The sequence below is a fragment of the Falco naumanni genome, chromosome 8 (genome assembly GCF_017639655.2).
Source record: "Falco naumanni isolate bFalNau1 chromosome 8, bFalNau1.pat, whole genome shotgun sequence".
NCBI lineage: Eukaryota > Metazoa > Chordata > Aves > Falconiformes > Falconidae > Falco > Falco naumanni.
This window is the reverse complement of record NC_054061.1, coordinates 358127-371162: the sequence shown is the minus strand read 5'-3', so window position 1 is coordinate 371162 and position 13036 is coordinate 358127.

Here is a 13036-nt window from a genome sequence, read left to right as displayed (position 1 = left end):
GTATGGCATTATTAAAAAATCATTATTTTTATCACAGTAATTTTAAACAGCATAAAAAATTAAACCCGTGACTCCTGTTTAAAAATAAAAGTTGTAGTTTTTTATTCATGCTGAATAATTCTGTAGTAACAAGTCTGTAGTTTTCACCTACTCAGTGAAATGTTGGACTGTAAAAGCTTGTGTGGAATTGTTGAACATTTATTTTTTCATTTAAATTTGCTGTTCTGGTAATACAAAGCCACACATCTGTACAGAAGTTGCAGTAAATGTGAGCCATTTACAGCAATGCCAAATAATGGACAGAAACCATATAATAAAATTCTGCTTTTTTCATTAAATGGCCCCAAAATGCTTTTGTAGAGTTTTTGCTGTGTGCTCAGAGAGGCTTGGTTCTGACAGCTGAGCTCATTTCTGTTGTTTGTATTATTCAGCTCATACTCAAAAATTATTTATGCTAAAGCTAATTGCTGCTGTAGTTAGTTCAGATTAACAATTTCATCAAAAATCACTACTTGCATTTCCCAAACCTTGCCAGTTTTGTCATTGCATTCATAGCATCCATTTTCTAGAGGGGAATCAGTACCATAATTTTCTAATCAAATCAAAAGCAGGTCTGTGCAAATGCACACATACCACACAGACGGGAGTAAAGCTGTCAGGACAACTAAACTGAGAAAAACAGCACAAAGTGTGTTTAGAAAAAAAAATTAGAATTGATCGAAAATTTATTTTGTTACTGCAAATAACTTATTCGATGCTTTTCAGAATGTTGGTAAAAGCTCCTTACAAGGCAAGTACTGGACACTAAAATGTTAGTAATAGAAGGAAAACAAAATACAATGCAAGGCACCGGGTGCTCACCTGGTAAATCTCCGTGCTTGCTGTGCGTGTCTGCCTTTGCATCTCTTTAGCTGGGATTTCAGCTGGTGGAGTGGCTGAAAACCGCACAGTGACAGGACGGCAGCGGTGTGGGGCACGGTGCTCTGCCCCTGGGGTGTCCCCGCTCCCGTTGCCTTTGAACCCTCCTGTTGGGGGTGGGATGCTTACAGCAGTGGGTTTGCTCCAGGGGGTTGGGTTGGGTTGTTTGGGGGGGTGGGGGGTGATCATGTGATGTGTCTGTGCAGTGTGCTTCCCTGACCTGGGCAGAGGGGCCAGGAAGTGGGTCTGGGGGCACAGGGTTGTGACACTGATCCCAGGAAGGGCTGCCTGGCTGTGGGAATCCAGTCTGAGGGGTCAGCTGCCCTTGGGCCAGCATGACGGCACCCTGCTTCACAAGGTCGTAACTTCCCAATAGCAACCAGACCTGTGAAAAAGTATTTCCTAAATCAGCGGCACTGGAAAATGTCTGTTCAGCTGTGGATGGTGGTAAAGACGCTGCACTTGGTATTCAGAAAGTCTTGCGGCCCCAGAACAAAATCCGCTGTCATAAAGTTCCTTTCCTGCCATGTGACTGAGTTTTTAAAAAGCAATGTATCTTCAAATTACCAGTAAATAAAACTGCTGAATTTTTTTCATTAACATAGTTGATGCCTTTACCCCCATTGAATAGCAGTGTGAGATTGTGCTGTAATAAAATCTCATTTAATGGCAACATGAAACGCCAGCTTCCCAGCAGGGAGTGATTTCTTTGAGTTGTTTGCAATTAAAACAAAGACCTACATAAATTTCACTTTGGTAATTTTCAGGCTAGATGGCTGTAGATTGGGGTCAGAGGCACTACAGGAACAGTATTTATGGTAACTGAGTTTATTCGTCTAACAATTATGAGATGATGCTTTAAGGAGATACACCAGATACTAAGATAAAGTAACTGTTTTATGGCTATAGCACCAGCTCACAGTCTCCAGTACCCTTCGTGGCAGAATGTGTCCTTTACGAGATGTCTTCACGTTCCACCCAAAATCCAGTTTGTCCTGTTGAATTTACAAAATTACTTACATCAAAAGTATCTGTAAAATAAGTGATACAAAGGCAGAATCCATTGTGCTGTAGGGTTTTTGCATCTCCCCAAGCACACTCCTGTGTTCCCTTCCCATGATGACAGCTGCTGCATGGAGCATGTCTGAAGGGGACACGGTTCTCTGAGCTTCAGGGAGATGGGCAGCCCTCCTCTCACCTGCCAGCAGGTCTTGGGCTCTGGCTTCATCTTCTGGGGCATCTGGATGAAACCCAGCATGAGACTGAAATTTGTGATTTTTATTTTGTTCACCCTGTCCCAATAAAGTGATGGACTGTCGGACTGGTTAGGAAAGGATGCCATTAAATGCCATTTTTACAGTTCTGCCATTTAAGATTTCCCAGCTTGAGCACTCCGGTCGTGTTTGCCTCTGGTACAGTCCACAACATGCTGGTTTATCCTTGGCCATTCCCCCGCCTCAGTGTGTTCGCTCAGTGCTCCTGGCGCAGGGACGGTTTTGCTACGTAAGGCACCGGCGCTGGGATTTCACAGCAAAGGCTCCTCCGTGGCAGCGCAGCTGCCAGCGCTCCTGCAGCGAGCTCCGGGCCTCCCTGCGCTGGTCCTGCCGAGCGCCCGCCGGGGGACTGGCCTTGGAGGGCCCTCGGGCTCGGGTCCTGCCCAGCTGCCGTAGGGATCCCAACTGCTTCCAGTCCATAAACCCAAGATTTAGTCATTGCTGCCTCCGTTGGATCCAGCTGCCCCCATCCTAGGGATGCCTGTTTCTGCTGGGACCTGTGCCCTGTCCCCTGGAACCAGCGAGCAGCTCTGTGCTGGTCCCCAGGTTCCCGCCGCTTGCCCTGCCCTGCCCCAAGGAGCCCGGCGCTCCCAGCAGCCCAGGACGAGGCCCCTGGGGCTCCCAGGCTGCCCCAGTGCCTCGGCCCGCTGGTCCCAGTGCGCTGGCCCCTCAGACTGTCTCCATGGCCAGGCTGGCTCCAGCAACCCTCCGGTCATACCCGCTGCCCCGCGGCCAGCTCTGCCCCGGGCCTCTTCAGTCCCGGGAGGTGACAAACTGAAGCTTGAACGACTTAGTGGCCTGCAGGACAGTGACTCCTTGCCAGGAGAAGTGGCTCGTCATGTCTGACCGTGCTTGGGGCTCTCTCTTGATGCTGTGGGCTCCTGCAGACCAGCCTGCCCGCAGGCCCAGCCCTGCCTGGCTCCCCCCTGCCGCCATGCCGAGCCCCGGGGCCGCAGGAGCCAGCGGGCTCACCCGGCACCGCCGCCAGCCACCGGGCTCCGCAGGGATGCGCGCCAGGTCCAGCACGTGTCCTTACCAGGCTACTGGCTATTTCATTTATTGGTGACCTGAAAATATCGTATATAGCACATGTACATTTCAAAAGAAAAAAATGTAAATACATTTTAAAATAAAGCAGTGTGACTATTCGACTTGTCAAAGTGTGACCAGAGGAGCGGTAGCTAGAGAAATGCTCTGAAGGGCATCAGAGGTTCATTGATCCCAAATGCCCAAGCCCAGGGAAGAGCTGACAAAAACTTGCTCTGAAGCAAAACCAGAGGAGCGGTGGCAGCGGTAAATACTGCTATTCAATGCATCATAGGCTTGGCACAGCTCCAAGGCGTAATTAAGGATATTCTCTGAGGTCACAACAGGGAACTTCAAGTTTAAAAAATAACAAGTAAGTGGAATCCTTCTAATTATAGGCTCTGTTGATCCAAGATCAAACCACATGAAAAGATTGAGGGGAAAACTGCTGATGCAGCATCTAATATGGCCACTAATTGCGTTGTTAATGCAATAGGACAGGGGTTATACTTTCTGCTTGATGTGATACATGCTGAAAAAGTGACCCATTGTGCCCAGTTAATTGGAGTGGGCATGTCTGGGAGCCAGCTTTCAGCAGCCGGGGCTGTGGCTGCAGGAGGAGCTGGGTGGGGTGGGGGCTTGGATCCCCTTCCAGCCTGAAGCCAAACGCTGCTGCTGCTCCCTCCGGCAGCTCAGAAAATCCATGCTTGCTTTTTTTCCCTTTTTTTTTTTTTTTTTTTTATCCTCCCCTTTCCTAACACTTGCTGGAAGGTTTTTTATACTTGGGCTCAAGTGGGATGTTTCTTTTGAGAAGGAGTGCGAGCAGGCTGGGCACCGGGCTGCCATGGGGGTGCTGGTCCCACCACACAGCCACCGCTTGCCCCTGGCCACATGCTGCCCTGGGCAAAGCCCTGGGGGCCACAAGTGGCAGCGGGGTGGGCTCCTGCCCACGAGGCTGGCAAACTCCCACTCGGCAGCATCGCCAGTGACAGCCACGCAGCGCTGGGGATGTGCCAGCTCAGCTGCCCCAGTGCCCCCTTGCAAGGCACAGCAAGGCCAGGGCATCATTTCTAAATCCTTGTCAAGACTTTTTTCCTTCTTTTCTTTATTTTTAACTCCTTCCTTTCGTTTTCCTCCCCTTCCCCCTCCCCCCATCTTCTTTTCATTCTCTTCTTTTCAGTGAAGGAGGCCAGGCTGCATCCAGCACCCAGCAGTGCCTGGCTTTCCCCTGGCCACGCAGCATCCTGGTCCCTTTTTCTTTAGTCAAGACAAATTCCAGTAACTGTGGGAAGTCCTGTTTGCTCACAGATGGTGTCTGGGGGAGGGCACAGAGAGAGTCAGTGCTCCACAGTCGCAAGGCTTTCACACACACAAATATATGCGTGCACATTATATATATCTCTCTCGTCATAGCTATACATGTATTTATCCCATGACCGTTGCGCAGCTGGTCCCCACTCCTGGGTGGCGGAGCTGTGCAGGGACCGTGGGGGCTGTACCTCCCACTACGCCTTGGTGCTGGGCATCACCCTGCAGCAGCGAGCAGTGCCGGAGCCCAGCTGCACACACTTGTGCCTGTACCTCAGCCCTGACAGTATTTGCAGGAGGGAGGAGGAAGGGGGGAAAAACAAACGCTGGCCTAAGGCACCATGAATTGAATCCCAGTCGTTATGAATAATGCAGCAAAATCCAGCCAGCATTAACCATGCCAAACAATGGCAAGAAGCCCCTCTGCATCATACTGCTGCCATTGCAGGACAGCATCCCTGGTCACTGCCTGGGACAGGATGGAACACAGAGGAGGGAGGCCATGAAGATAAAGGGCAGCTACCCGTGACATCTCCTGTGCAGTGCTTGCACTCCATCCTCTTGCTGGTCACACCCCATAGCTTGCATTCCTGCTTGCTCAGTGCGTGTGTGTATATAAAATATTTATTACTAAAGAATAATATTAATATCTTCAATGTTTTATGCAGCATATATACAGATTACATTACATACATCTCATCAGAGCTCTCTGTAGGGGTTTAGGGTTTGGTAGATGGACTGTGCCCCACTGCAGCCCCATGCCTGTTGGCTCACATCTCACAGCCACCCCAGCCCCCACCTAGAGACTCTCCTCCTAGTGGGAACAGCCACTGCCTGGCTGTGAGACACCCACAGTGAGCCCCAGGTGAATGCTGTATGCAGTTTGCTAGGCATGCCTTTCTAATTAATTACCTTAATAGAAACGTGCTGCATGAATTTGCAGGTGACTGCAAGCGGGCACTAAAAGGAAAGCAGCCCCACTCAGAATCAAATGCTGACAGTAAAGCAGCATGAAGCAGGGTGTGCATGGTGCTGGTGAGCAGCAGTGTGATGGCCTTGGGAAGGGACATAGCGGCTGGCTTTGTGCAGCTCAGCCAAAGAGCTGCTCCAGCAAGGTATGGTAACACTCGGATGGGTGGTCAAAACACCTCCAGAACAACCTTCATTTCAGCAGAGGAGCAAAAAAGAAGGGGAAAACCCAGGCCAAAGAGAAGCTCTGCGGTCCCGTGAAAGCCCTGCTGAGCAGCCAGCCCATCGATGGGCTGCCCCAAGGAAAGGCCGCTCCCCAGGCTCCAGGTTTGCCTGAGGCATCCCGTGGGAGTGGGTGCTAATTGGCCTGGCAGCTAATGAGACTGTGTGCAAGGCACAGAGTCCTTCAAACCCCTGTGCCCTGGCTGCTGCGGGAAGCTGCCTGCTCCATCCCAGCCAGGCACAGTCCTCTGACTCCAGCTGGGCCTGGGGGAGCTGTGTGGGATGCCCTGGGTGGCTGTACCCACCGAGAGGGAGGACAGGGCTTACGCCAGCTCCATCCCACTCCCAGAGCCCCGGCACTGCTGCCTGCACAGCGCTGATGATGTGCAGGGAGCCACGGGTGTCTTCAGGAGGGCACCAGGACCACAGAGCAAGCATCAGGCAAGTGCTTTACCTGCAGGACTCAGGGCTGCCAGCGCTTTGAGGCCATAGGCATGGAAGGGCTTCCCTGCCCCCCAGGAGCAGTGCACCTGTGCAGCCATGACCGCCCTGGCCGCTGCCTGCACAAGGCTGGGGACATGGGACATGGACTGTCCCAGTGAGATGGACTGGGATGAAGTCACTGATAAAGTCATGAACTTGGAAAAACAGAGGCTGCCAAGGGAACTAGGAGCTCTGAAACCATATTTGTCCAATAAGCTATTAAGTAATATTAGCTACCTAAATAATATTAACAAATAGTTTGACAAATATTTTTCCCTTGCCAGGAGTACAGTGCTGTTGCCGTGTCTCCTTATAGGCGGTGTCATTGATGCTGCTCTACAAATGGTCAACTTGTGTTTTTCAAATTACCAAGCCATCAGTCACACTTTAATTGCAGCTGTGTCCGATCTGCACCCAGTGCACACACACTCTGTGTCCACCACAGAACAGGAGGTCTGCAGGCAAAAACACATCCCTGCCACCAGATCCCAGTGGGCTGAGCCCACTATCCCTCCTCGGGTGCCTGCCTTGGCCACCGGCCCCACTGTGCCCATGGTTATGCTTCTGCAAGAAGCAATCCTAAATCAAACCCCAGCATTTTTTAATTCCTCATTTCTCTCCTACCCTTTTCTCTTTTTTTAATCCTTTTTGGCTTGCAGACAGTACTTCCATAGCTGAGCTGTAACAGAACTGCACGTGTTCCCACCAGAAACAAAAAAAGTGCTTTTCCACAAGGTTCAAACCAGTGTAACTACCAAAAAGATAAAAAAATCCAACCCAACGCTTGGCAAGCCAAAAGAAACCCGATGGATGTTGCTTTCACACCCACCCGCTTTTGTGGAGATGCTTCTTCCCAGGTGTGGGTCACGCCCTCGCCCACCCACACCCCCACCCGGGTCCAAACCTGCCCCACTCCAGCGAGGGGCTGCCGGGCCAGGGATCCCCACTGGGACCTGGGGGTCTCACGGTGCCAGCACCCCTCGGTGTCCCCCCGCCACGGCCAGCACTGGCGGCTGCTGGGATTTGCTGAGCATAATGGGTCTGAAAAAGCTCAAAGCTGTTTGTCTAAATATATCATTGTTGCTGGGGAAATAAATAATAAACAGAGGAGCAATTATGATCTTGTGATTTAATTGGTTCTCCTTATTGTGGCTGGAGGGCCGTCCCTGGGTGTTTCGGAGGAGCAGGCGTTTCAGGTACCAGGCCAACACAGAGTGACATTTATTTAACAAAAATCCCACCAAAACCAAATTGAAAGAAAAAAACAACAAAACAACAAAAAACCAACAAAGATGCACGCCAGAGGCAGCACGTGTGTTTCCCTGTCCAAGAAATATTATAGATTCTGACTACAGCAAAATGCGTAAGCTTTAAAAAGGCACATGCAAAATATTTACAAACTCTTATCAGAGGAGGAAATGAGAGGCAGCTCTACATCCAACAGGCATAGTTTTTTCATCCCTCTCCTATGCCTGACGGGGAGCTCTGGCAGCCAGGGCTAAGGGTGGCTGCCCTGGCACGGCCCCCAGCCCCTCTCCGCCACCCGGCCCCAGGCAGAGCTGCCGCCACCCTGGGCTCCAGCTGAGGGTGACAGGCTGGCAGGGCACAGTGTGGCACAGCACAGCGCAGCTCGCTCTGCTGCAACAGCCCTGCCCTGGCTGCTGTCCAGAATGGTAGTCCTCCCTCAGGAGTGAGCTATAGGTAAACAACATTAGAATAAGCTTGTTTGCACAAGAGTTGCTCCAACAGCAGCTGGAAATACGAGTTAAAACCAAAACCTGCAACCACTTGCTGCACCACCAGCAGCAGGTCCCGGCTGGCCAGGCTGTGGGGCCACCGCAGGTCATCGGCCCCACTGGCCCCAACACCCCTGGGCGGCCCTGGGCACCTCCGGCCGCCCCAGAGCGAGCGGCACTTCTCCAGGCCGGGTGAGAGAACCTTTTTGCTGGCTGCCTGGTGACCAGGAACCAGCCAGGGATGCTGCCGGCACCCCGGCACTAGCAATACGGACTTGTGCTGGGGCAGGGCTCCAGCACTTGGCTTTTGACCCTCACCTCTCCCAACAAGTTCTGCATTAAGCTACCCTTTTGCTGTGGTTAACAGGAGACCTTGCTTCTCATTCTTTTAATACTTTCTGAGTCTGCTGCAGCCGTAGCGAGACACACACACATACCCCGGCGTGCCATGTGCTCGGGGGGGGGGGCACTAGGCACGCCACGGAGCCCTGTCTGGTACGAAGGCGGTGGTGACCATGCCAGCCACAGCCGGCACCAGAGCGGCCCTGCCACCTCCCCCACCTGGGCAGAGCATCCCCATGCCCTGGAGCAGGGTCTCATCAGACGCGGAAGCAGGGATTAAAACTGAGCAGAGCAGAGGGGGCCGGCTGGGCACCGAACCCCTGTGCCATGAAGATGCTCACAGCAGGGGGTCTGTCCTTGCTCCGATTCACACTCCAGCTGTTCTGGTGCTCATGTGTGATGCCTTGTTCATGCCCATTTTTTCTTCTCTGTTCTTAACTCACAGGCGGTTGTTAACAAAAGCTCTGATCAATTTGCAGATATTTGATTATCTAATTGTCTAGGGGAACTGGCTGGACCTGGGTGCGGTGCAGGGAAGGGTTCCTGGGGAGATGTGCCACATGTTGGCAAAGACCCAAAAATCCCCCTATGGAAATGGGTTCATTTAAACTCCACCAGCACTCCCACGTCCACATCATCTTCCCTGCCTTGCCCCATATAATTTGAGCCCTGTGGCAGATTTCCAGGGTGCCCAGCTACTGGGGCTTTTTTTCCCCTTCCTGAGTGCGTCAGTAAGTTTTAGAGCACAGGTGCGATTTTCTAGACCCCTTTGTCCGAGGTTTAGAAGTAAGAATAAGCTTCATTAACAGAAGGGAGGATTTATAATAAGTAATAGCTAGGTGCTACCTCATGAGCCATCAAACAGTTATGCTAAATTACAAGCTGCTTTGCCATGCTTGTCTCCAAATAATCAGCTCCTCACCCAGAGAATAGAAGTTTAAACAGCTATTGCTTTAAAAAACCCTCACTTTTAATCTTTATTTCCCAAAAGCTAAAAATTTGGATTAGCTCAAATGTACAAACTATAATTGCTTTGAGGTTTCTGGTTCGTTAGAATAATTAAAATACCATGCACTTGCCAAGCAGAACATGTCCCTCCAGCGCTGGGCTTTCTTTTTTTGTGTAGGTGACTTTCCTCAGCCACACACCAGTCTGACCCAGCAGCACTGCATCAAACCGGTGACAACTTGAGCAGTGTGGGTGCTGCTGGGGCTCTGGCCATCAGCCCGCCACGCTGCCCCATCCAGCAGGATGTGGGACCCCTGCATTAGGCGAAACCGCGTGGTTCAGGCCATCCCACTTCCTACAGAGTGGTGGGAGCAGGTGGCCGAGAGCCGCTGGGAGAGCGCAGGGAGGCAGCCTGGCCCTGCCCTGGTGGGATGGCTGCGGGGGTATCGCTGGGTGCTGCAGGAGTAGCCACGCAGGAGAGATCGGTGAGGATGAGCTGCACGCTGAGCTGGCTGGAAAGCACCCACTGACCTGTGTGTCACCATGGGTGGGACGGATGGAGCAGTAACACGTGCAGCTCCTCACATCTCCAGCAATGACATGCACGTTTTGTCTGTCCCATCTGCCTGACTAAACCCTGTGCAGCTGCGTGGTCCCTGCTGGGGTGCTGAGCTCCCTTCTGCTCCCGGCGATCTGGGGGGAGGGACATGACACTTCCTCTCAGACTCCGCTGCCGGGGTGCACGGCCTTTCACAGCTGCCAGCGCCCACTCAAAGTCTTGCATGTATTTACGGGATTTAAAAATCCCTGGGAAATGGGGTTTCTTCAGGAGAAAAGCAACTGAGCAGCACCCCAGCAGTGATAAACTAACCTGAGGATGGGGAGGGCACAGCCACAGCCAGTGCCTCCTGCCAAGTGCATCATCCCTCTGGAATAGCCCGGCCGGCTCCCGCTCCCATCCCCCCGACACAGGATGGGCAGTCACCCCACTGCCCTCCCACCTTGCTCAGCCCCCCGCAGGGATGTGGGTCTGCCAGGGTGCTGCCATGGGCAGCTGCCCTTTGGGGGACAGTGGGGCCGAGCACCCACTGCAGCCCCGCAGCCCAGTGTGGGTCACAGGGCCGGGCCTGTGTCTTGTCAAGTGGGTCTATGGGATGTCCCTGCTGCGGTGTCAAACAGTGCCCCAGTGCTGCTTCTAGAGTGTGCCCTCCAATCTGGGAGAGGTGACATTAGATGCTGGGCTTGCTTGGCCTTTAAATATAAACAGTTATGAAAATAAAATTCCAAAATCTTCCCAGAAGGGTGCTGGAGGATGCTCGGGTCTCTGCCTGCGGCTAGCGCAGCCGGCCCCAGGGCCCCAGGTGAGAGCACACCTTGCCCTTCCCTGGCTCCACTGCCTTTTAATGCTGTTCAACGCACATCGTGCACAGCCCTCTCTGAGTCACTGACACAGACTGCAGGCTGAACATGCGTAACGTGTAGAGGAATTGTAAAGGAATTATAGGGGAATGAAGGCAGGTTAATTAACATTGATAACACACAGCTGTGGGCTGGCTTCAGGGGCAGTAGGTTGGCTGATGTAGATAAGGTGCAGCTGTGGCTGGTTCCTGCTAAGTAGTTAAATGGCTCTAAGGGGTACAGAAGAGGAGCTCTGGATGAAGAGAGACCAGGAAGAAGCAGAAGAGAGCACCCTGGATGCAAGAGAGACAAGGAGAGGCTCTGGGAGAAGCAAGGAGAAGGGGTCCTGGATGAGGAGAGGCTGGCTGGAAGAGGAGCTCAGAGAAGGAAGAATCCAGACACAGCAGAGGTAAGATGCGGGGTGGACTGGCCCAAAGAGGATGGAGAAACAGCATGGGCAGTAGATGAACTGTTGAAACCTTGTGGGGGACTGGCTGGCTGTGCTGGGGCAAGGCGTGGGAGCTACTTACTGAAGTTAACCTGGTATGGGGCGGTAAGGGCCTTGTTGCAGCTGGCTGGTTTTGATAGTGTGACAAACATGCAAACATCATTTTTATTTTTTTTCCCCTCACTGGCATCTTTTCCCTTGCTCATGCCTCCATCCCTCTCTGCAAAGCAAGAAACAATGTTGAAATGCTGCTGGAAAAAAATAAGAAAAAGGTAGTGAGACCAGCACCCCGGATCCCATGGGGCAGATGCTTTCAGCTGCCCCCAGCTGTGGAGGAGGGGACGGGGCTCCTGGGGGCAGCTGTGGGCTGAGGTGGGGGACAGCCCTGCTGGCCCCCGGTGAGGCTTGTGAAACCACCTCAGAAATGCTGAGCAGATGCCTTCCTGGACAGCAGAAAAAAGCTTATGTGTAATCAAGCCTGCACTTACTTGCAGGGAGGTAAAGTTTCTGTGTTTTGAGTAGAAACACAGTTTGCTTTCCTATGGGTCTCTGTCCCGAAGCCTGGCTGCACACAGTGTGCACAGCTGCTCACAGGTGGCCCTGCCAGGAGGATATTCCTGTGTATTTTGTTACCAAGTGCTGTTCCAGGCTGGCTGTGATTTACTGCGCACTGCTCCAGAGAGCACTGGTAGCACAAGTTTTGTGCTATTTCAATCATTTCTGGAGATTGCACCAAATGATAAGAGGCAGGGATGGGGTCTGATGTCCCACAGGCTGAGTCAGATGGGGAGCAGAGGCAGGGCACCCAGGGGGGGCTGCTCTGCTGGGCAACAGAGGGACAGTGCTGGGCCTGATGGGGGGAAAAATGGTTTCCTGGGTGCTGAGGAACTTCTGCTTTTTACCTTTTCAGGACTACACACTTGAATGATGAAAAGAATATAAATGACATTTCTATAGGAAAGATGTATCAAAACTGCAAAGAGGGAAAAGCCTTTCCGAGAGTGCTTTGGGACAAGAAAAATCAGATTTTGGGGTGGATTTTTTCCTTATTCCTCTTTCCTTCTCATGGAGCAATAACTGTAAGTCAGACACCTCTTCAAAATACCTGCCTGGCACTCCCAGCAGTGCTAGGGAGCAGTGGGGGCCCTGCAGGGGTCAGGAGCCTGGCACAGGCTGGTTGAGTCCTGGTGGGGTTTGGGGTGCTGAGTCCCCTTTCAGCAAACACAGCCTGCAAAGGTAAATATTGCTATAGAGTGCATGGACACAGGGAGAAACAGAGAACCCTTTGTGTTTTCCTATGGCAAAGGATGCTACTGATCTTCAGCTTTGGTGTAGTGGCCGTCATCTCATGCTTACAGCTTAAAGGGCTTCACACAGAGTGAGTCTGTCTTTGGGCACGACAATTTCTGTAAAACAGCAACTGGAAGAAGTATTGTCTCTGTGACAGCCCTGTTCCCATGAGCCCTTACCTGCTGCACCTCCCATGAACTTGTGATTCATTCTTGATTTCTTGACCTTTATGCCTTGAGCTACAGGCATTGCCGCTGCAGCTCCCTCACACAGAATGGCCTCGGGTGCCAAGGGAGCAAGGCAAAGCCTCAGCTGGCTGTGAGGAGCCCACTAACCAAATCCCACCCTTCCCCAAACAGCAGCTCCTGGGAAACTCCTGGTTTCCTGCTGGTACTGCTTTGAGAAGGGTGCAGGCTGGCAGAGGACAGTCCTGACACCAAACAAAAACACCTCCTGAAAAGTAATCTAACAGGAGGAGATGAGGGGATGCAGCTCCTCCTGCCCAAGCATTGCCTGCAGCCCCAGGGTTCCTTGGGGCAGACTGGCCAGAAATAAAGGAAAAGCTCTTGGAGGGGGACTTAAATACTACTCAAAGCTGTTTGGATTTGTGCTGTGAAATATTTCAGATAAATCAGAACTCCTCTTCAGTATTTAAACATAGCCATCAGCAGGCT